The sequence below is a fragment of the Bombus terrestris genome, chromosome 15, assembly GCF_910591885.1.
Source record: "Bombus terrestris chromosome 15, iyBomTerr1.2, whole genome shotgun sequence".
NCBI classification, from domain to species: domain Eukaryota; kingdom Metazoa; phylum Arthropoda; class Insecta; order Hymenoptera; family Apidae; genus Bombus; species Bombus terrestris.
In genome coordinates, this window is record NC_063283.1 from 3195732 (window position 1) to 3220753 (window position 25022).

The 25022-nt window shown below is 49.4% G+C and overlaps 1 long non-coding RNA gene across 1 annotated transcript; it reads left to right on the forward strand.

Annotated features, from left to right (window-relative positions):
• Positions 1 to 12386: 12386 nt before the first annotated feature.
• On the forward strand, positions 12387 to 22188 carry LOC125386365. Its single transcript, XR_007226429.1, has 2 exons — positions 12387 to 19536; positions 19609 to 22188. It is a non-coding gene; the product is annotated as an uncharacterized LOC125386365 (long non-coding RNA).
• Positions 22189 to 25022: the final 2834 nt, after the last annotated feature.

The following is a 25022-nucleotide window of genomic DNA, read 5'->3' on the forward strand; positions in this document are numbered from 1 at the left end:
TCTTCTCTCGATACATTGACGGAGAATAAAGGTTGGAGAGACGATCGTATTGGAGAGGGACGATCGGAAAGAGGGCTCAAGTATCGAGGACGATTCTCGAATGCAAATATCGACGGGTATTTTTATGCGTCTTACCATACCGTTGCTCGCAGTTAAGCTTTTGAGCTCAGTGTTGACTTGCAGATCGCGGGCCGAATTTGAAATTTTAAAGCGTCCACCTTGCGCGCCACTTTGCGCGATACCACGCCGTCGAAAATTGGCCCTTATGTTAGAGAAGCGTCGTCGCGAGCATCTCCGAGGGATTGCCGCGGAACAGAAGCTCGTTTCAGTCGTCGCGATTCGAATACAAAGTTGGGTTAATTTCGCGAGCCTGTCGAGCACCATCGAAGACGGCAACGTCGAGAGAGCTTGTAGCGATCTTCCGTTAGAAAATGGAAGAGGAAAAGGACGACGCCGCGACGAGCACGCGAAATTATTTTGCGACGCACGATGATCGGCGATTGGCCGATCGCTCCAATTAACGCGAGAGTATTTGCGCTAAAATTACGGCCGTCCGACGCCGGGGCGAAACCTCGCCCAACCGATGGGTAATCGATACAAAAGTCCACAAGGGTTGGGCCGCCTTAGTGGCCCCGCTCTTTCTCTCTCTTTCGCGTACTCTGCTTTTTTTCCCCTCTTTACTTAGCGCACAGAGAGCCACAACCAACCGTACACCACTCCACTCCGCCGCGGCTGCACCGTTTCTGGAACCGACTTGCGAGCGACGCGGGCAAAAAAAACTACGAAAACTAAATAATCGGATCGTCTTTTTTTCCACTCGACGGGACATCGTAGAAAGTTTAACCCTTTATGGCGACACGCACCATTTGTCTCGTAACGGCCGGCATCGGATTCTTTGCCTCGCCTCGTCAAAGAGCCACGTACGCTTCGAGGCTGATTTTAAATATCGACTACGCGTTTGCCTTCTCCTTTTTCCTCTCTTTATTTATTATTATATTTTTTTTTTTTTTTTTTACGGTGATACGGTTTTTTGATAAAGATGAGAGCGGATGATGAAGTCGATCGACGATTCGGGGCAACGATAGCCGAAAGCGTAGCCAGCGTGACACGCAACCGCGCTCATTAATAATATTTTTACGCGTATTGGTACGTGTTTCCGGCCAAGAGGCCTCTCTGCCAGTCTGCAATTGGGCGCACGAGCGGCAATACGTTCTCGGTGACGTGCGTGCGTGGACTCGTGCTTTCCGGTCGTATATCGGGTGTCTCGCTTTCGACCGAACGTAGGTTGAAAAATCGAGGGCGCGCAAGATTCGGAGAAACGAATTTTTTTCTCGAAACAGAGCCTCGCGTACCGATTATCGGAACCAACGAGACTATGGGAGATTTACATTGGCCGGATTCGAGTCGCAACGACCGCGTAATAAATCGAATCGAATCGAAGCCACGCTGCCTTGGAAGCCGCGTTATGTAGACACGACGAGCGCCGAAGAAACGGAGCGAAAGCGTGCTCGGAAGAACGGCGAGGGCCGATGGAGGAAAGAAGAGGACGTCGGTTGGGGGAAACGCGGGTTGGGGGAAGCGTCGATCCCAGGGAATGGAAGAGCGGCGAAATAAAGGCATCCTTTTAATGGGCAATACTAATCAATGAAATACGAAGCTACGGGGAGTAGGAGATATGCGTGCGGAGAGAGAAGCGTGGAAAGAAGAGAGAAGAAAAAAGAAGAAGCGAGAGAGAGACGGTCGAACGTGGCCGTGCAAACAAAGGGGATATGCGGCCGCTGCTTCTCTCTTCTCCTCTCCTCTCCTCTCCTCTCCTCTCCTCTCCGCTGCTCTCCTCTCCTCGGCACATCGGTCCGCTCGCTCGCTCGCGTTCTCCTCGTTGCTCTTCGTGGTTCGCCGGTCTCCGTCCCTTTCGTGCCGGAACCTTCGTCCCCTCTCCGTCCCTCTCTTTATATACCCCGTTCGGCGTTTCCCTCTTTTTCCCTTTCCGCGTGTACACGTACGCGCGTGCACGCGTGTAGCCGCGTCTTCGTCGATCGGCGGGCGCGCGACGCAGAGGGCAGGATATTTTTCAGGATGGGATATTTAACGCGTTGGCCAGGTCAGTAACCCCGGGGAGCCGGGGCCCCGCGATTGGCCGGTCTGCTCGGCGTTCTGCCACGAATTCCCGGCCCCTCATTGGCCGAGCCGGGCCCTGGACCTACACCAACACCCTGCGTGCCACGCACGTCCTACGTACCGGACCATAGTACCTAAGTACGTCCGTTCGTCGTTTCTACGTTCTCCTCTACGTTCCTACGTTCGAGTATATGAGCGCACGCACGAATGCACGCACGTACGTACGCGCGGGTACGCTCGCCGTTTTCTGCGTCTCTGAGACGAACGTCCGGCTTCCATGTACCTCGCGATCGAGCCCAACCACCGCCAACTTGGCCCACCATCGCCGTGCGATCTACCAAGGATTTCATCCAACCTTTTCACGGTAGATCCTCGAGTTCGATGCACTCTCTCTTTCTCTCTCCTCCCCCCTCTCTCTTTCTCTCTTTCTCGGGGACTTTCGCCGTTTGATCGATGCGCTTGACTTTGGACTTTGCGTCGCAGCCAAGCGAAAAAGCGAGGCTGCGATGGAGGACACAAGATTTTATAAGGGGAACCGTGAACGTTACATGACTTTCGAATATTTCGTACCGTCGTCTCTGGAATTATATCGCGGCAGGATACCGTGTTGTTATGGATCCGTGCGTAATTCACGTGCCGCTGCATTACCGAAATTACAACGGATGATAATATTACGATGCATTTCAATCGCGAAATCCCCCTGACACTTTTGCAGCTGAAATCCCGCCAATATTAAATTCGCATCGGACCTGCGGCCGTCTGTGTTTGCGCATTGTCGTGCCTGTATTAAATTGCAAGGAACATTGGTTCGTTCGCCATTCGACCAACCGTTCGTTTTCCATGGTCCGACCGGGTCAAGGCTCGGCTCAATTCGCCAACCCCAGCTTTTCTTCTCATCAAACGTATTTCTGCCCCTTTTTACGAAGCAAAGAGAAACGAACGGGCGCATGTAAAAAATTAGAAATCTCGCATGATGGAACGTTTACGCGTAGAATTATACGTTGTATCGATTCGAACGTAACGAGAGGGATACCCGCTGCACGGGACTGTACCGTTCCCAGCGATGCTTGCATGAATAATTGAGCGCGCGACGCGATATAACTCGGTATATAAGCTGAAATCGGTTAACATTTATTACATCTTCTTGACTTCCTTTTTCTCGGCGATCGATCGACCATCAATTTGGCAGAGATTTCTTCACGGTGACTCTAACCGATCTAGGATCCGTGGTGTAAAATCAGCAAAGTCGAGTCGAGAAGCGAAAGGTCCGCCGCGAGTTCGCGGCGCTTTATCGCGATCGTCCCGGTGACGTTTCATCGGCGCGGCTAGACGATACGGTCGAGAAACGATGGACGACCGTTTAACGAAACTCGTATCGCCGGTTGGAGGGTTAAGGAAGGCCAAGCCGTATGGTTAAGGGCCGTTAACGTCGGCGTAACGGACAGGGAGCGAGAGAGAAGTTGCGTTTACACGCGCGCCGCCGAGGCATCAGGACATCGAGAGAGGGAACGAGATAACCGCGTTTGGATGTAGGCTACCAGAGTCACGACCTTCTTCCTCTTCCTCGCGCGATCGCCGCTTCTTCCTCTCCTGCTTCCCCTACCGAACCTCCTCCTTCTCCATCTCCGCTGCTACTTCTTCTGCCGCTGTTATTACCGCTGCCCTGCTACTGCTGCTGTTTCTCTCCTCGTTCCTCCTTTTTTCCAACCGCCTGCATTTCCGTTTTCTTTTCAGTTTCTCCGTTGCCTTGCCGGAAGTTTGAAGGTGGGATTTATATTAGCGTTAGATATATGCGTCTGCAGGCTCTCGGTTAAATACGCTACTGTTGGCGCACAGACATTTACTATCGGCGTAACATGTTTGTATGTATCGCTATAACGATACATACGTCGGTGGGGCGTTTCTCCAAACGTTTTTTTTAAGTCTGTCGCAGAATTTTTCGTGTCGTTTTTCAACGAATTCTAACGTTAACAATTTTCTTAAGCTCTTAAGCTAAGTGAGATTTCGTTAAAAGTCGTTGTCGAAATAAGCAGTTAGATGTAAAAATTCGAGAACTGGAACAGTAACCGAGTGTCGCGTTTGTGTTAGAGGCAAGAAATCCCATCGATTTTGTAGGTAAGAGAAAAAAGAATTTATGGTAACAATAGGTCTGTAAAGAAACATTTTTATTGAACTCTCACATGTTAATTATCTCTTAGATGCCATCTTAATCACTCCTTCACACGCACGCACTCGCACACACATTTTATGAAACGCGCCTAGTAATTGTCTGACCACCAAAGTGCAGTATCTACTTAATTCGTCGCCTTAGAGGAATGATCGCCGACGAAATATGTGTTCGTGAAATTGCACATTGATTCCAAGAACATACTTCTATATTTAAAAAGATAATGATCTATTATTTCGTAGATTCTTTGGATTTGTTTGATTCTTATCGTTATTCGTTCGTACAGTACGAGTCCACGTTCAGATAACTAGATTCGCTCGCTATAAATTCGATCGGGCACGAATATGCGATAAAAGAATATGGCGATAAATAAACTAGTTTCACCTAATACATTACTCGATGCGCGGCCAAACCAACAGGATTTACAAGCTTAGAAGCTCGTATCAGTAACGAAGAAGGAACGTTGATCCTGCAACTTCTCTTCGTCTTTGTTTTTAAGTGATTCGTTAATGTATGTGTTAAAGTGAAGCACGTACAAGGTATCAAAGGTGTTCGCAAACCGGTACGCTCCCTCCGTTATCATTTATCTAAGAAATAAACTTTCTCGCAAATCGACTTACGGAGATCTTAATTTTCATGGCTCGCCCCTTGATCCGATGCCTACAACGGCAACAACCTGATTTCCCCCTCTAGTACCTGCGAATCCACTCCCTTTCTTCTCTAGTCGGACACTCCAGCTTCGTGGAACGAGTCCAAGTGCAGCGATCGCTGCGTGCCAGTGTCCAACTTATCCGCCGAACGAATTCGTTCTCGGTCAAAACCGTCACTTTGCCCTTCTTCGTTCTCCTCCCGACTCACTGCTTTTGCTCGTCGCTTTTCTCACTTTCGGTTTCGCCGGGGAAAGCAACAAGACGGAGACCGATCAAGGTGAATTCTCTCGCGAAAGCGTCGATGCGAGAAAATTTCGCGGTGCGACGAACTCGTAAACCGCCGGGAACAACGAGCGTTTCCAGGCAAAGAGAAGCGACCTTTTTTCGTCAAAGAGTCAGTCCTTTTCCGCTCCCTTTCTCTCTCTCTCTCTCTCTCTCTTTCTCTGTGGGCCCGCCGCCGGTTAAACCCGGTCTTTTGGACGTTGAAACACAGCCGGGCCGCTATCTATAGCCGGGCTGTTCACGCTTTTCGTCCAGCCACGGATAGGTACGGTGCGACGTGGCTCCGCACTCCGACCTGCCTCTCCTCTGAAGTGGCACTCTGGCCGAAATTCAGTTTATTCGAGTACCGCCGCTTTAAGCTCGTCAGCTGTAATTACGCGCGAATCTGCCTCAAAGGGTCATTCGCTTACTTCGCATCCGCGGAGAATGGACCGGCCGCAATTACAGGATCCAGGTTGACCTATCGATGAGGCTAATTCGTGGCCGGCTCGAAAAGTAGCGCGACCGGAATTTTAACAATCCTCTTGAACCTTCAAAGGCCACAGCACAGTGCGCAAAGAACCGTTCGTTAATGATCGTTTAGAATCTCTTTTCCTTTTTGTCTTTCTTCGCGGAGACGTTTATTCGATAATTAATTGGAACGAGGGGTACGATAACATACGTAGTAGTTCCCGAGGGTTTCATACTGCAGAGGAAGAAGGAGAGAGGTAGTATTCGGGGAAGAGGATGAAATAAGCGGAGGTGTCGTCGACCGTTAAACGGTGACATATTCGAGCGAAGCTTCTCCGAGAGGCGGGGGATTTGTTGGCGATGTTTATCGTGACCTAAAATCCTCGTCCTAAATATCCTCGTCTAGATCTCGGCTTTAGTCTGACGCGCTTTAGTCTGTCGGCAGGCGATGGAAACAGGGCGCCGGCTCGCGCTCTGTACGGCCACGTACGGCCTGAATTCTTTCTCGTTGACGGGTGCGCGAGTGCGCACATTCTCCCGTCTCGAGAGGTCCTAGAACAGAGTCGGCGATAGCTAGGGAAGAAGGTAGCTCGGTGGCTTGTTATCGCACCTTCCCTTACCCAGAGGGAGGATTAAGCAGCAAGGGAGACGAAGACAGTGCTTGCAGACGGGTCGAGACGAAGCCCATTACGATACACTGTCGCATACGTAGCTCTCTCTCTCTCTCTCTCTCTCTCTCTCTCAGTTTCTCTCTTGCTCTTCAAGTTCCTCTGTGCGCGGCGCCTCCAAACCTCGACATCGATAACGAGACAATGGGCTCGTTTGACCGCGCGCGTATGCTAATAACGCATCTCTTGCCGCATTTCGAGAAGTCCGTCTTGACGGCATACCTGCGACATCCCTTGCGTGACGCAGGTGCAAGCGCTGGTGAAACGGAGAGGAGGGAAATCATAGGAATCGCATCCTGATCATTGGACGAAGTGGAATCGTTAAAAAGTCCACGATAATCGCGGAGAATGCTAATCGCTGGTAATCAGCATATTCCACGTTAGTTAATGACCGCGCGAGCAGTGAAATTAAACGACCGGTGACGGAACGACATCGAGTCGTTCGGAGAAGTTGAACGAAGTTCTCCGACTCGTTTAACACCGATTTAAACTTTCGTTCGAGTTCCTTTATTAATCGATCATCGAAACTACAGATTAAGGATGTCACTTAAACGTTTCTCACGGGCAATTTGTTGGAAGCTTTACTATTTTCTGTGTCTTCGTTGTTGAATTACCAAATGATCATTGACGCTATGTTCACATATTTGAATCAATCTTACCCTCGTTTTTCAAAGTTCCAAATCTAGAGAAAGTTTAGTTAAGAGTCAGGGTTTACACGTCAAAACTTTATCCACCCCATATCTTCTATCGAAATAGCAAAAGTTTTCCCATCCCTTCTGTTCGTAAGTGTTAGGACACTCGTGGAAATTCAACTAAACCCTAAATATCGTTAGAAAATTAAAATAAATAATAAGTTTGCACAATATAATTAACGTTAATGTTCTTAATACGAATCGTCGGGATTTAAACACACTTTTGCTTTCGTACTGTTGGCTCGAATCTAGGGTCTGCCTGTTTTTCAGTATCGCGGAAACCATCGAAGTGATTTTTCCGTTCATGGCGCGACGAACAATCGTTGTTGACGGACTAGAGAGCACGTGGTGAACATGGAGGAGGCAGTGTGTTACGCGTTCATGGCACACGTTTATGAAAACTCACGCAATCTCCTTGCAACGCGATATGCGTTTCAATAATTTTCGTCAATCGTTAGATTTCAAGCACCGATCATTCGTTGTTTAAAATCGAACGAGGCGTGTTCCGATTTTGAAATTGCTCGAAATTGTTCGAAATTATCTACTTGGCGGTACGTCGTACATTTCGTATAAAAATATCCTTTTCGTTGATACTTGGAGTATATAAATAACCTCTTTATCTGACACGATTATCTTGAGAGGGACGAAGCTCTTGCCTGTAGTCGTGTTTCAGCGTTCCGTTTCTAAACATTAAGTACGTCAACTTGCAGCTTTTAACTCTGCTACGGTCTTCGGATTTTTATATCCGGATTTTACTCTCATTTTCATAATTGAGATATTGTAACATATATTTCTGAGATCTGATGCCCATAAGCTACAAATATCTACGTTTATTCTAAGAGAATCATAACTGTACGCCATTACTCGATAATCTATATTCAGATATATTAAAATTTTAATTTTAGATTTCGAATTTTTACGGTGATTTGATCAGACATTTCGAGAAGAGAAGAGGCAGAAATGGATCGGAGTGTTGACGAAACATGGAAACAAAACGGAGCGTACTACGATAAAAACAGAATAATTGAAACTCGAAGACTCACGAATACGGCAATGATCTTTATATTTTTATCCAAGCTAATATATGAATAATTATATATAATCGATTCTGCAGCCGCAACGAGTTTTGATCAATTTCCCCTCGAGTTGTATACACCGGTGGCTGAATCTTCGGAAGCCTCCTTTCCGCGTTGTTTCCAGCGATTCCCATGGTTGCTCGATCCGAAAACAATCGAGAGCGAAACGGGGACGAAGGAAATCTCGGGAAGGGTGCAACCGGCGAGGAAAAAGGGAACGAAAGGGCGAGAGCAAGACAGAGGGCACACGGCACGACGTTCACAGAAGGAAGAGGGGGTTCGGTCGAGGCTGTTCTGGTTTTACGACTCGAAACCCGAAGCTCGTTTTGATCTCTCCTTCCTTCTTTCTCTTATTCTTCGTCGCTCGAAACCGTGGCCACGAGAGCACGCATAACCCGAGTACAATAACTCGACGTGTTTTTTTTTTTTGCGACTGGATACCGCGTACGCGAGCCTAAACAAACAATACCGAGCGCGACGCGTCGCGACAAGACGCTGCCAAACCGATTCTCCACGATCAACAAAGCTTCTCGTAAGCTTCCGGTCGTAATTCACGTTATCATCGTGGTCGTATTCGTATCCATATTCGTAATCACTGTCAGTATAATCGCGTTAATTCCGATAAGTATGATGAAATTTTCATCTGGTCACCGTGACAAGTATGCACGTACAATGGAAAGTATAACTGAAGCTATAACGACAATTTTGTAGAAACGATGCTTGCCCAACAAGAAATATTCATCGAGTCAGTATTGTTTCATATCGTCCTTGTGAGATTTTATTGGACCATTCTATGGACGATAATACAACGAACTAAAATACGCGTAGAAAAATATTTCGCGGAAAAGTTGATTAAATACAGATACACGTTATCTTTAATCTTAACTGAACGTACTTCTCGCAGGTCGTAATTTAATCTAAGATTCTTAACGTATTTCGATCGAGCTGTAATTTGATCGATCGTCACAATCGTGGGACATTCGACCAGATCGTTTCCGGCAGACTCCTCTATCGATCCTTACCATCTTCCTACGGTAAATATCGTCATGACGAAAAGCTCCAGCGGCACGCGTTACCGCGAACGCGCGTTGGTGGTTTAAAAAGCGACTTCTAATATTACATGGCAAGCAAGTAGGCAGGCAGGCAGGCAGGCAGGCAGGCAGGCAGGCTGGCTGGCTGGCTGGCAAGCAAGCAGGCAAGCAGGCAGGCAGCCCGGCCGTGAAAAAATTCCGAGGATAAAGGGTCAATTTATCGGCGATCGGGGAAGCCGTCGCTCTAAAAGGAGGATCCTTTTTTGACGCAGCGATGAAAAAGAACCAATAACGTTCTTAGATGACGGGCAAACCCAGGAGCGAAGCGAGGCGAGGCGTGTACACGTTGCTCATCTCCGGGAGCCTCGGCTCTCCCGGCTATTATTAGCTGTTTTATTTATTAGACCGGAAGGAAATGGGTTTAATTTCATGTAAACTAATAAAAATACTTGGCGTGCGCGAGAAAAAGTTACGGCAAGACCGATATTCACGCAAAGGCCTCGTATGACGGAGAGACCGGTTGCGGTCTAATCCTGAAGCGCTCTGTGTTACACGCCTATATAAACGGAAGCAAATTACCGTTCCTTCGGCAAAAACTCGAGCGCGTTGCCTGTCCGTAGTGCGTCCCCGGGCAAAAAGCCCTGGCAATCGGGCACAAACCATCCAGGACAGGTTTTCTTTGCGTTTCGTTCGTGAAATTCGACTGGTATAAACCGATCATTTCTCCGTTTCTCGATGATAGAAGGCGATCGATCCTCGCGATCGACTTTCCGCGAATAAATCGTGCAAGATGAATCTCGATGTTATTCGTGCGCGACGGGGGCGCTCCGGCAGCGCGTCCAACACATTACGATCCAGCGAGTCGCGCGACGAGTCAGGCTCGAGCGGCGTTTACGAGCTATAACCGAGCAACGAGTTCTTATCGTCGCGAGATTACGTAATACGCGCGCGTCACGCGTGCGAGCATACTCATCGATGATCACGAACATGCTCGTTTCTTTCTCGCTGTTTAGACAAGGACGACAGACGTTTCGAAGGATGAAAATGGTATTTCGGAAGGAATTTTACAATAGTAAGATTATTACGCTGAAGTGGATATTATAATTTTTATTATTTACGCCACTTGAACAAATTTTCTAGGAAGCAAGATTTTCTTTCAGATAAATACTTATCTTAAGGTACGATAAAAATAATTCTGCGTTCAAGGTCTGGTCCCGCATATGAATAAAGGGTATCGATACTTATCCGATATAATTCTATTTATTTCGCCAATTATTTATTCATTACTTATTTATTTTGCATTCATACTTAGCTTGAGTTCTGTTTTTCCCTATACGCAAGTAAAGCAGCGGCTCGTATTGCTTGTAACTTGTGATTCTAACTTTGTTCGCATTACTTCTAGAGGGTAGAGGTCGCCTGCCGGATTAAAAAATTAAATTAAATGAAAACTGACAGGTGCCGTAAGATTTTTGACAGCCAATGTAATCCAATGGACTAGTTATACCCTCGCGCGGGTGAATCTCGTTCGTCCGCATTTAAGGGGCCAAAATGATTGCAAGGTCGATATTTAAAAATAGCGCATAACTGATCGCCTTGCAAACGCAAGGCTGGTCGCGTTCGCTAGCTCGCTCGACGGTTGTCCCGGTGTCGTCGCGTGCGAGACGCGCACGCACCCACGCCCGACGGCATACGGAATCGATCCTGAGAATCGAACTTCCGCCGGTGAGTTCTTCCGGCACGATGCCTATTCGAGGGTAGTCGGCCGAGTCGACGAGACACACTGACTTCGTAATTCCTATACGCCGTTTCCCGGCGTTTTCCACGGTTACGTGCCCGCGCGACGATGATTACAGGACGCAGCGACGCAAACTTTCCATGGATGTCTCGTCGATGGGATCGGAAGTCGCGGCACACTGCGACGTCTGTCTTTTGAAACGTCGCGCGCGACCGCGCGCGCGCGCATCGCAGGGCTCCTATTCGCTGTAAACGAGCGCGCCTCGATCGATTTCGCGATCGCTCGATCGCACCACTGCTCTTTTTAACAGAAAATAAGGCGACGTGCTTGCAGAGTCGTTCTTTGTTTCTTCGATCAATTTTTCCAACTTTCTACGGACGAGTGATTCTCGAAAACGATGGAGCGTTGAATGTTTCATCATTTCTTTCTTCCGGAACTCACGCTTAGCGAATATTTCGAAAAGAAAATCATCGATGAAGAGAAGGAAAGCAACGACCTCTGGACTTGGTGATCTCGTTCGTCCTCCGATGGACCGGCGTTGTTGGAAAATCGTTCGACCGGTCGGTTTCGCGGTTATTGTGCATCCTGAGGTAAACAGCTCAGAGTGGAGAAGACTCGTTCGGGGCGAGAAAGATGGAGAGGGAAGACGTAAAGCACCGACGGCAAAGGATGAAGAGGACCGAGGAGAATTGGACAGGATCTGAGTGAGCCAAAAAGGACGAAGGACGATCCAGGGAGAAGAAGAAGATAAACAGGAGGATGAAGAAGAGGAAGTGGAAAAGGAAGAAAAGAATGAGAAGAAAGAAAAGGCGAATCTTCCCGCGGGTTCGGTCCGTGGCTTTCTTCATCCTTCGTGCCCGAGCTTCGGCTGTTTTCATGGCCGTCATTTAGTAGGTTCGTTCACCCCTGGGCGCAGGGCCGCGCGAGGGGAACAGCGAGGTCAGGGGAGGGAGAAATCGGCGGCGGGAAGAAGAGGAAGAGGAAGAGGAGGAGGAGGAGGAGGAGGAGGTGGTGGTGGATGCGGCAGCGATGGTAAGGGCGAGGGAGGAGGAAAGGAGAAAACGTGTGGCACACGGGCGAAGAAGGAGAAAGAGCAGGAGAAAGAAGAGAAGCAGAAGGAGAAAGAGAAGGAGTAGGAGGTGGCGGGTGGCAGAGACGGGTGGAGGAGTACGGGGAAAAGGGGCCAGACGGCACGTACGGCTCAGCTCAGCTCGGCGTGCAAGCAACGACTGAGATGACGCGACGAGGGCGAGGGGATCCCGCGAAGAACCCAGAGTCTGAGAGAGGCAGAGCGAGAAGGAAGGTAGAGACAGCGAGTCAGTGAGGAAGACGTAGAAGGGGGACGAGCAGAGTGCGCGAAGGGTCGAGAAGGTGGATGAGGAGAGAGAGAAAGGTGGTGGCGGTGGCGGCGGCGGCGGCGGCGGCGGCGGTGGCGGCGGTGGCGGCGGTGGCGGTGGCGATAGCGGCGTTGGTGGGTGGTGGTGGTGGTGGCGGAGGCGATGGTGGTGGTGGCGGTGGTGACGACGGCGATGACGGTGGTGGAAGCAGGCAGGCAAGCAAGCAAGCAAGCAAGCAGGCAGCCAGCCAGGGGCAGGCATGCAGGCGAGCAGGCAGCTCGGCTGCGCGGCGAGAGCTGCGAGCGGAAAGGGAGGAGGGTAAAGAAGGGACCAAGGGAAAAAGAGTTCAGGCAGGTCTGGGATCGGACGAGGGTGAATGCGTGACGGTGTGTGTCGTAGATACTCTTTAGCCTGGGGAGCGATGTGCCTCTCCTGCCTACTTGCTTGCCTGCTGCCTACCTTGCAATGCCTTGCCTTGCGTTGTCTTGCGTTGTCTTGCCTTGCCTCGCCTTTCCTTGCCTCGTCTTGCCTTACCTTCCTTGTAAACCTGCCAACCGATCGGACGGCCGGACAGCCGGCCACCACGCGTATCTGTCCGTCTCTCCTTTTTCCCTCTTCTTCTTCTCCCTCCTTTTCCCGCCAACCCTTTATACAGCTCTTTCACTTCGGCCTTCCCTTTTACGCTGCTCGTATTCGTCGCTCTCGCTCCTGATTCCCCTTTGACGATCGGACGATCGGCCACACGGTGATAGAAACACGACGGCAAGAAGGAAGAGGCGCGCGGGTAGTCGGTCGAAGCTTTCAAGCCTAAATTTAGGCGTCCGCCGGAAGTACGCGTAGCGGAGGAAGTTCCGTGCACCGGGCCCGATCGCGGGGAGAGATAGGGACGCGGAGACACGGACCTTGGTGGGGAGACTCTCTCCTTCTCCTTCTTTCGCGTTCCCTGGCTCTCTCGATCTCCGTCTTGCTCTTCTCTCGGCACGGCCGACTAGTCTGCCGTGAATGGTAGTGCATGTTCTTTCAACTCGGCTCAGTCGTGACATTGAGTTCCCTTATGTGGGTAGACGTTACGTAATTCTGGCAACTTTGCGCGCCACTTTCCTCGCGATGCCATGCTCCGCTAAAATTCCTCGTTTCTCTTGTTTCGCGCACGCTTCAACCCTCGCTCGAACCAACCATGCGGAAGATCCTAAGGAGACGGTAAAACGATTTAACCGAGTTTCGGTCTAGCGATCGAAGAGACGAAGGGGATGGCAGATCTATGTGCAGCGAGTTTAGCTACTTGTTGAAGTCGGAGAAGAGGGGAACGAAGGCAAAAATTCTTCCCCGAGACGCGATAAATCGTGGACCGAGTTTTTACAACACTTTACCAACGTACGATTCAACGTTGCTAGGATTCGAACGATTAAAAGAAACGACTGAAGCATACGGGTCGAATAATTTATGCGTTTTATCGATCGGTCTGTCGGTTGCCCGGTCAAAAGTAAGTTCACCGCTATCGTTCGATTAGTTCGTAAAGCCGGAGCAACGTTTACACGATCTTCCCTTAACTCGAATCTTACGACCAGTTACCGACACCGGCCACTCGCATTACGCTAATAGTTGGACTCGAATCTCTTTGGAGCTAACTCGAGTCGGGAGTTGTTCCTTTCCGGTGCATCGCGGTGGTCGAAGAAAGATGCAACTATCTTGCGTTAGTTGTTTCTGAAGTTGACGTTGCTTTGCGTTCGCTCTCTTCGTTCGTCGGTCGGATTAGAGGGCAGTCGACCAATGCAACGATACCTCTATTATATTATCGCAGTCAAATTCTATTCCTAGGTATTTTTGTAATAGCGCAGAGTCTTTTCAGACCGAGCATCGTCTGCACTTACCCTTGACGAACGTTTCTTTGCGAGAATACGCGAATAGGTGAATATCGAGCAAAGGTGCGCGCGTCTTAGCTCTCTAGCGTTATCGGCGTAACCTGTATGCATCGGACATAAAACTGAATAGAGGGAGCATTTCGCGTGGCAGCTGCCACTCAAACGCGCCACCTCATCCCATTTATGGAAAAATACACGGAGATGTAGCCAGAAAACTTTGCTCTTCCTTTCTCGTAAACGGCAGAAAGAAACGTCTTCGACATTCAATTATCCGGCTCTTCTCTCGAGTGCGCGCGCTAAGCGTTACGGTGCTGCTTTTTAACCCCTCTCGCTCGTAATTTTCCCTCGCGGCTCGTCGAGCTTCATACAGAAATTTCTCTACACCGGCTTCGAGACACTTCTTCGCGTGACCAAACAACGTCGTCGACGCTTCTCCTGCACCGCGACGCATTATACTCGTTCCTCTCTTATTTCGACGCGGTTTCTTCTGGAAATTTTTCTGTCGCCTCGATGACCGACAAAATTGGTTATCGTTGGTGGAAATCGATCGTTGAAGGAAATCGTAAAGATGGGAGGTTTCCGTGGCGAGGAATACAATGAAAAAAAAAAAGAGAAATCCAGCGAAAGACTCGAAAAAGAAGAGCGTCCGTTGTAACGGCGTGAGGATCCCGCGCTATGGTGGCGCAGGAGGTGGAAAGGGGCTGGGGGTGGGGAATGTAAAGAGGAAGGGGAGAGGGAGGGAAGACGATAAGGCGGAATCAGGGATTCGTAAAACGACGTAGCCGAGCACCGGAATGGGTCGTAATGCGCGGCGAACACATAACCTTAAAAACAAGTAAGGGGCGAGAGACGGGGGGTGGTGTGCGAGGTTGGGCGCAGAGAGAATGCGGAGGAGGAAACGGGGCAAGTCTCTGCCCGGTTTCTCGGTTGGCTTGCACGAGTTTGCGAGGGGCCGCGAGGGGCTGTGAGAAGCCGCGGGGGTAAAAGGGGGCATATATCCCGCGCGCTTCGCGGAGGGGTGAGCGAACGTGGGCTGAGTCGGTGTGCTCCGGCGAAGAGAAGGTGGATGTGCCGCACCGTAAACGAAACGATGCCGTTGACGACATTTGGAACAGATAATGGCGCGAATGTGCCGCGGGGGTGAACGAACCGAGGGTCGGATTGGGTTCGGTTGGGTCGGCTCGTCGTTGGCTTGTGTCGGGTTGGGTTGGGTTGGCTTGACTTGGCTTGGCTTGGCTTGGCTTGGCTTGGCTTGGCTTGGCCTGGCTTGGCTTGCTATCACATCAACTATCGATCTTATAACGCTCTGTGACTCTCTGGTCCTCGTTGTCTCTTCGTTTCTACCTTTTTTTCCCTTTTTTCGTTCTTTCTCTTCCTCTAACTCGGTTCACGTGCCTATTTAAGCTTGTTTGGCGCGACCTTCCCTCCGACTGCCCTCCTTATCTCTCGATCTTACCTTTCATCTACCGTCAAACACGACGAACACAAGATGATTCGAATTTTCCGTACATTCTATCGACACGATCTAACGAGAACGATATTAATCCTTCTTTTTTCTTTTTTCGTTGAGAGATCGAAAGCTGAAGTTTCAAAGACTCGGGAGCACCCATCCTCCTGTTACACCTCGATTCTTCGTCCCCTTTACTTCACAGTCAGTTCCGACATTTGCCACTAGGTCTCTGCTTCCTGACTTGGTTCCTCCGTTAGCTTCCGTCCGCGTCCTGTTTCTTTGCGCTTCCATACACACGTTTGCGCACGGTTTCTCGTCTGGTCTTCTTCCGCCACCCTTCTTCTTCCCTCGAACGTTTTTTTTTCCTTGCTGTTCTAGCGGCGAAGCGGCTGCACCAGCACCGCTCACCGCGATCTAGCTCACCCCCTACTTATCTACCGGTTTCTCTTCATGCGTGCCGGCCGCGGGGATACGTGTATACACGCGTGTACGCGCGTTACGCGTGCACGAGCCTGGAGACGTTAATTTTCCGGGAAATTATTTCGCTGAGAAAAGCTGTCTCGGTGCCTCGACTGACTGCCGCTGCGGAGAACTTCCTCGAGTCGCGACAATTGGACGAAGCGAAAGAACTCGAAGCCAGCGAAACGGCATTCATGCTCGTGACCCACATGTATCGGTGCCAACAACTTTGGCCCGAGGTATCGTATCGAACGATACATAGACCGATCTGGTTGATAGCTTATTTGTACAAAGAAATAGTCGCTTGCTGGGAATACATATTCATATCACTATTGTATATGTATGTATATCTAAAAAAAAAAAAAAATAAAAGAAAACAAAATAAAGTATGCAAGCTCGGCACATTTGCAGCTACTTGTCTTAACGCGATATTCACACAACTGCTGTGTCTTTGAAATTACGTATTTTCATAAGAAGCGAAATAAAATAATAACGAGATTGACACTGACGTTATTGGTTAAAGGATATCTCGGATAACGAAGTGGATGGAATAATCATATTTTAGTAGCGACGAGTGTATTAATTGACTCGTGCAACTACGTAATTATTTTCTTTAATCGATAAACCAAGATAGAAGCCAAACGTATCGACGCGCTACTAAAAGAAACGATTACTCGGACTTTATTAACTCTGCGGTAGTAGCGATTGATCTGACAGATATATTTTAAACTGACACGTCGTAAATCTTGTCGACGAAGACTAGCTATTACATGATATACTGTATCTTTCTATGCTCACCGTTAGGGAACGAGTATCGCTTGTATTTCTCTGAATGAGAGAAACTCCTCGTATATTTCGAAGGAGAAACGAGAAGGGGAATAACGAAAGCGAAGGAAGAAAGGCAAGGAAAAGGAAAGAAGAAAACGAAGCATGGAAGTAAAAAACAAATGGTTTCGACCAATCCTGGTTCATAAAGAAGAAGAAAGAGAAAGAAGGGAATAAGAGAAGGAATAGAAGGAAAGGGAACTTTTATGTTACTTTTATTTCTGTTAATTTCAGAACTCAACCAAAAATTGCCTGATGCTTGTCTAATGCACGATTTTTATATTCTTCTCGCAAACCTTTTCACTACCCTATCCTCAATTTATCTTATCAAAAGTTAATCACGATTTTTAACCGTAAATGGGCTGCACGTGGTCCGAGCTTTTTACAAATTTCTAACAGGGTTAAGCGAGCAGTAGCGTGAATCGAACAAGAAGCGAGAACAGTACGTGGGCGACATATAGCGAGAGAAAGAGGGAGAGAGAGAGAGAGAAAGACTGATAAATAGAGGAGGACGGAAGGAATACAGAGAAAGAGAATCATATCTGTGGATGAAGCAGCGTGGAAGCCGGAAGCCAGTTTCTCGGTAGACAGCTTTGGCTTCGTTTTAAACAAGAGTGGAGATTGGTGTGCACGGGAACCGGTGGAGACGTGCCGATCAGAGCTGTCAGGTTATTGTCTCGGGTTTTAATGGAACATCACGAGGCGCGAAATACCGCGGTGCTGAACTGAATTAAATGTCGGTGCGGCTTGTATTGAGGACCTCGGCATCATCGTCGTCGTCGTCGTCGTTGTCGTCGTCGTCGTCGTCGTCGTCGTCGTAGTCGTCGTCGTAGTCGCCGTCGTAGTCGTCGTCGTCGCCGTAGTCGTCGTCGTCATCGTCGTTTGGCGGTGGCGGCGGCGGTGGTGGCGTCGTCGAGGCCGATGCATAATGGAGGTAGGCCATTGGGTAGGTGGTACTTCAATTCCGGGAGAAGAGGAGTTGACAGAGAAAGAGAGAAACGGCGTGGCTGAGAGAAACGAGCCGAGACAGACCGAGTGGTCGAGGTGAAGGGAAAGGAAGAACGGAATCCGGTGGAAAACGAGAAACGGGGGCAAGAAAGACAGGAAAAGAGAGACGACGTTCGTGGTAGGAGAAACGGCGCTGAATAATTGAGGAGCGAGCAATTTAGGGATGGTGAGTCTCCCTATTACCGTCAACCCTGCTGAACGGACTCGCGATCTTCCCTTTCCATCGCGTTGTGGCCTTGTCATCGAAAACAGCTGCGATTTTCGTGGCGAAGAAGTATGCCTGCAATAATTAAAACCCCCTTACACCGTTAATCGCGTTAAGGGAGCATTTCGCTTAATTAACTCGCGTCTTCTACACTGCGACGTTCGTCTGGTATTCCGAGAAAGGAGAAAGGGTGCGTACCAGACAGCCTGTTCGCGCTCAGTTTCGACTACAACCGAGGGATGACGCGCGGACGTCGCTTCTTCGCCAAAGATCTTTCATTGTCAAAGCTCCGAAACGACGCCTGCCCCCGATTTCGTCCGATTCTCGCGACGATTATAAAGCAGCACGCAGCAAGATTTCGTTCGTGCAGCGGATATTACAGAGTAGTAGTGGAATCGAAACGCTCGGAGATGAGTTAGACGAATAAAGAGTAACGGTCGTAAAAAGCCGCATGTAGGTTGAAGACCGGAAAATGCATCGCGCGGATGAACCACGACACTTCGCGTGCCGTTTTCGATCTCCTATGAGACAAGATGTAACGTAAAATGATGTTACGGCTTCCACATCCCATTGAAAAGGAAGCGCAAATTCCATTTGTCGGCAGCACCGCGAATAAAGACGTAGACGAACCTGGGGGATAGCTTGCTATCGATTCGCGGTTCTTCCGGAATATTTACGTTCGAGCGAGATTGACCCGCCGCTGGAATTTTGTTTAAGGTTCCACAGAGCAGACCCGTTTGGCGTTTCGCCATGCCAGAATCAATTACCAGATAGCTGAAACCCACAGACGCTTCCACGTTGCCGAAAAACCATATAGTATGGAACAATCGTGGAATTCAGAAGGGAAATCAACCGAAACTATCGGACGAATCGATAAAAATCTGAAAGTAGACAGGGAAGCAGCGCGTTCGAATCCCAACGTGTCCTGTTTACCGCGTGGAGCGCGGCTAACTTGTCGTTTGTTGCCTATAAAAAGATCGCAAAACGGCCGATAGAGAGCTTGGTGGTCCAGCGCGGGAACACGTAAAGCAAAAGGGGAAAGAAGGACGGATGCAAAGAGAAAAATGCGAGGGGGAGAGAGAAGAAGAGAAGGAAAGCTGTATATCGATGCAAGTAAGTACACAGGCGGTCGTGTCAGCGCGAGAGGGATATTTTTTCGAGAAGTCGCTCGAGAGACGCATCTCGATCGTGAAAGCGTGCTGGTCGGCCACCGGAAGTTGTCGCGCGTTTCCCTAACGCGGTAGGGGGAGAAATAGCGTCGGGGCGAGGATCGACGGGGCCTGGGTGTGCTGACGAGGAGGGAACAGAGGGATCGACCAAGAACGACCAAGTGACACACACCAGAGACGACGCGATAAAGAGGAAAGAGAGAAGAAAACAGAGACACGCGGTGAAACGAAGAGAAGAACGATAGAGACACGAACTGAAGAGAAGAGAAGAGAAGAGAAGAGACGAGAAGAGAAAACATGCGGCGCTTTTAAATATAGACGCGCGAGAGCGCGCGCATAACCATAGATGCAGGTAGGTTCCGCGAAGCGATCGTCCGCGACCCTCTCTTTCCGTCCCGTAGCGGTTACACGTGTGCTCACACAGAGAAACAGAGAGGACCGCGTGTATGCACGCAGAAGCGTGTTATCAAAGGATTGGAAGGCAGCCGAAGCGGCTCTGCATGAAATTTTGCGTGCATTATAAATGCGCGCAGCCTTGCGGGTGGGAGCGAGACCGGCACTGTTCCTCCGATAAAGACGAGAACAACGGAGATCGAGAGACAGGTGAGCGATGGGGAGAGGAACTGTTGGAGAGGAGAGGAGAAAAAGAGAAGAGCGGTGAGGAGAAGGTGAGGACAGAGGAGAGGGAGAGACGCGTATGGAGCCCTGACCAGGCAGGGTTAGGTTGGGCCTGAAACGTTGGTTGGACGCGACTCTAACCTACCGTAACGCTATAAAAATAACGGCTACCCTCGTCCTTCTTTCACGCGACATGCCCACCATCTGGCCCTCTTTATTCTTCCTGCTGGATTATCCTGCTTCCTCGTCGCACGAGCGACGATCTTCTATTGGCGGCGTTACTCTGTTACGCACGGTGCAGCAGGGACGATGATCATCGAACACAGAACAGAGGGAGGGACGTGTGTGTGCGCTGCCGAGGGCGGAAGGGGTACGTAGTGCACGAGGATAGAGAGAAAGAGTCCGTACGATGTATGTGTGTGTGTTGTGTGTGCGCGCGTTTACGAGCGTGTGTTTGTGCGCGCGCGATCGGAAGAGGACAGCGGAGGGATAAGAAAGAAGAGCCGTCCGGAGAAGAAGGTACTTACGCGTGTGCTTGCATGCGTACGGAGTATGTGTTACGTGAGAAGCCCGTTTACGTCGCGCAAAAATTACTCTCGTTGTGTATGATTGCCCCGGATTCGATGTCGATTCGATGTCGATTCGATGTCGATTCGAATGCTCCCGTTCGTAGTAGCTTTTCGCGTAATCTGCCAGCAGGCGCTTCCGATTCGTCCCGCTCGTTATTCCTGGCCGAAGACTTTATTAGTCGAGGGCTGGAGAGACGAACCTTTGAATTTTCCACACGTTTTCAACTGGATTCACTGTGTCGAAATCGATCATCCGTCTCTTGCAGTAATTTTGTCGTTTGTAGTCGACGTTCGATCCATTCGCTGCGAGAATAACGAACGGACGCAACTCGCTATCGAAGGAGCGAGCAGCGGATTAAAATTTAATTAATCATTAGGTGATAAAAAATTGGCTTGTCCGTTTATTCGCTTTAACCAAACGCTCCTAAATCAGATTAACCATCCCTTGTTCGATGCTCTTCCCGAATTAATCCATTTTTAATTTCACCGTTAAGACTGTTTTTTATTCGAATTACTTACACGGTATTCGCAAATTTCCACCAACGTACTCTTCCGCCAAAAAAGGGCACTTTGATCGTTGGTAATTCCTCGGAATCTGCTGTAATCGCGTTTGATCGTAGAAAACGAGGCGAAAATAAATATTCGAAGAAGGAGGTGAATCTTAAGAGGTCACGATCGAAAAGGACGTCGATTAAGATTCCAACGCTCGAAGCTCGATACACGAGGCAAGGAGGGATAAAGGGTTACTACGATGGCAGTCATATAAACGAGATGGACGTTTCTCGAACCGGTTGGCACCTGCTCCACGGTGTGTTTCAGTCGGCCACGGCCTTTCGTTTATAACGGAGAAGAACAAACCGATCGAGGAGTGCAACGTGCATCGTGGATCGGCCAGTGGACAACGTGGATCGGCGAGGGGAAGTGAGAGGGCAGGAAACGCCACGAAGAAAACGTGCAGCAAAACGGTCCGCTCGACACTTGCGGGCTATCCTGTGAAGGTCGATCTTCCGAACCAGAACAGTCGCGAGCTGTGAATGCGATCGTATCTTTCGGATTCACGCGTTCCGATAAATCGAACAGCGTCCGTTTAGTTTAATACCGATGCGCGAGCAATGATCGAGATATCGAAACGGAGAACGAGGACGATACGACGATGACGCATCGTTGCCAGATCGGTATGGAATGCAAACGATGCGCCAATCAGTAACCTCTTCGATTCTGCTGTCTGTCTTCCTCGTTCTTTTCTTTGTTTCCAGTTCTGATCTTTTATCGTTCGATTTCTTTGGATGTCAACACGATGCACGAAACTCGTAAAAGTAAAAGTAAAAGTAGATACGTATCAGTAATCGTTAGAACTGTTATTGCTATGACCGAGCTTTGAATGATGCTACAAGAAATGATATTTGTATGTACAGTTGTCTTTTTAGATCAGATTCCACATTTCACTTCTATAGTATCAACTTTTTACAGCGATTTAAATGTATTACCATATGAGACGAAATTTAATACACCTACTGTATACTTGCATCTAATTAAATAGCGAATGCTATAACACGTATAACATCGTATAAATTTCGTATAGTAGATTGTACGCGTAAATTTTTTATGGGTGACTTTATCATGTAGCGAGAAGAAAGTGGATCTCGGCGACACAGCGCGACCACATCGCAATTGCATGCAAAAAAAGAACAACTATATTTGTCGCTTGACAAGGATTATTTGAATAATGTACTCTATTATATCAACGTCTCAGAAATCAAATTGGTCAACTCCATTTTCTATAAACCTGCAGTTGCATTATTCGAAATGATTAAGAACGACTTGACAAAAAACAAATTACTTGCATCCATAAGATTACTCGTCAGAAAGAAACGGCACAAATAATCGTAAATATCGAGGTAAATTGAAATAAACCATATCTGCAACGTCACTACTTTCCTACTCTACTAATTTTTCGAGTTGATCAGTCGACTTTTCGATACCTTTTACGTGCATGTATAAATTGACAGTATCGCGATCCATCGTAATCCCCGTAGCGGTAATAGTATACACCAATCAGGGGAATCGCTTAAATACTGCCAAGGGGGTGTGTTGGACACCACCGATGGTCAGTTAAAGGGAGAAGGAAATTTCGAGAAAGAAGGATCAGGATTCGCGGAGATCGCGTTTCGAAGATCGCGGACGTTCGTCCTCCCTCCCCGGTATTTGTCGAGGACGATGGCTTTTTCCACCCTCGGCATCGAAATGTTCCGCCCGCCCTGGCCCCTTAAGCAACGGAAGCGTGCAGCTCCCTCCATCCCGTGTTCATGAAAACGTGCACGTGCTCGGTGGCTAGCAGCCAGGACTGGCAAACCTGTTCGCAGCTAGGCCTGCCGCGGCAAGGGCACGTACACGCCCCCTACGCGTCGCCTGCATCTGGGGATGGCTGCCAGCCTAAAGGGTAGGTATACGCACTGGGAGTTACGTTGGGGTAGGCCTAGAGCCGGCTTGCGTGGGCGTGGGTGGCTCCACCCCGTCCAGGCTCATCCTTCTGGGGGATGAAAAAATAGAGAGAGCCAGGGGGAGAGAGCGAGAACGAGTAACCGGGTTAGAAACGGGGAGAGAGAAATCGAGGGAGAGGGAAAGAGAGGGGCAGAATGGCGAGCGAGATAGTCGCTCGGACCGTGGAAGCGGCCGACGGAGAAAGAAGAACACACGCGGAAGGATAGAGCGAGAGAGGTGTATGTGAAGGGAGAGAGGGTGAGTGCGCGCGAGAGTTAACCAGAGAAATAACCCTACCTATACTCTTGCCGATCGTCCGTACGTACGCATATGCGTACGGTTTACTTCTTCTCCCTTTTACCCTCGCTCGACGTAGCCGGCTAACGCACTTACACATACCGGTCCACCCTCGCGATCCGCCCCCCACGTTTTCTGGAATTTTTCCTTCGCAACGACGCCAGTCATCAACCCTGGCGCAGCGAGCTGCGGTCATCCACCTAACGTTGCCTCGAAACTCGAGACCCGCAGCCGCCGGCCTCGTTCTTTTAATGATGGCCTGCCAAGAGAAGGGCGAGGGGATCCTCCTCGTTGTTGGCAATTAACGGCGCAAAGAGTCTGCGAAGCCAGCTTCGCCGCCGGAACACCGGAAGCTAATTCAAACTGGCAGGTGGTGACGAAAAACCTGACGCGAAACTGGAACAACTATCAAAAACCCGTTCCTCCGCCGGACACCTTTTAACCGAATCATTCAGGTTCGAAGAAGGAGACAGCGGGCACCAGCTCTGGACGTATCTTGGTGAATTTTCCAACATCGTTGTTGTCTTCGTCCCCACCGTGATCATCTGTCTTTCTCCGTTTCCAGAACTCTCCTAGAGATTCTCCTAGCGCTCCGCGTCAGGGATTTGAATGCCCGAATAAATTGCGGATTTTTGTACGAAATTGGCATACAACGACGAGGAAGTTTCGCTCCGTATTATTATACCGTTTCTTGGATAAAGCTGCAGAGAATTGACAGATGTCCGATGCTGTATATTGTACCTTCGTTCTCCGTAATTCGTTCCGCGTCTCTTTGTACGGGTGCCTTGCACTTTCGATTTGACCAGTTTCACCTCGAAGCGACGTCCGCGCGGCGGACGATGATTTGGGATGAGTTGGCGGTTTGTCGGCTCCGGCATTGGCCTTCGTGACGCCCTTGCACATATTTCGGTCGGCATGATCGGCGCCGGTGACGAGCGCGCGTCCATTTTTTCGTTGGAAGCCGAAGAGATTGCTCGTGAATCGGTAAAAAGAGAAACGAGGAAAGGAAAGTGGATGGACCGGTGAGGACGACGCAAAAGCCGTAGAAGAAGAAGAAGAAGAAGAAGAAGAAGAAGAAGAAGAAGAAGAGGACACCGAGGTGAAGGAGGGAAAGAGGAATAAAAAGAGAAGGGCGGGTAGGAGCGAAAGCAAAGGAGCGAGTAAATGTACCGTGGCGTGGGCTGGGTCCTGTATCGGCCTTGCTAGTACCCTTGGATTTCGGTCGGTGTCCTTGGCACTGATGGCGGCCACTCGGCCTGGTACCACTTTATTCTCTCCATCTCGTCCCGTGGGGCATTCTCCTCCTCCTCTTCTGTTATCCTTCTTCTGTCTCCTCCGCTTCGTCTTCTTCGTCCTCCTCCCGTTGGCCCTTTCTCTCGGCCTCCTCGTCTCTTGGCCGCGCTCCTCTGCGTTCCTCTTTCTCGGTGGCTCTTTTATTTATTTATTCTTTTGGGCCGGCGGCCGCTCTTTGTCCCTCGGCGCGCCGGCTGGTTGGCTGCTTGCTCGGTTGGACGTTGAACGTTGCTGCTTCGAATACTTCTGCCCAGGGTATACTGACCTACCACGACTGCAAGCAGAGTGTACCTGGCGAGTAGGTACACACCTCACTTCGGCGGGCCCGCAAACTTCGGGTACAGTCACCGCCAGCAGCCGAGTCGCTTGGAATTCGATCGAGCATTCCCACTATTCCCAGTCTCATCCAAACTCGATGTGAAACTCCAACCGATGAAATATTTCAACGTCGAAGGAAATTTTGAGCATCACGCGTCGATGCTTCTCGAGTTTATCTATCAATTAAAACCAGTCTCCACGAGCTGGAATAACGCGACGTTACGAGCGTAGAAATATCCTCCCTGCCAACAACTTCGATTCG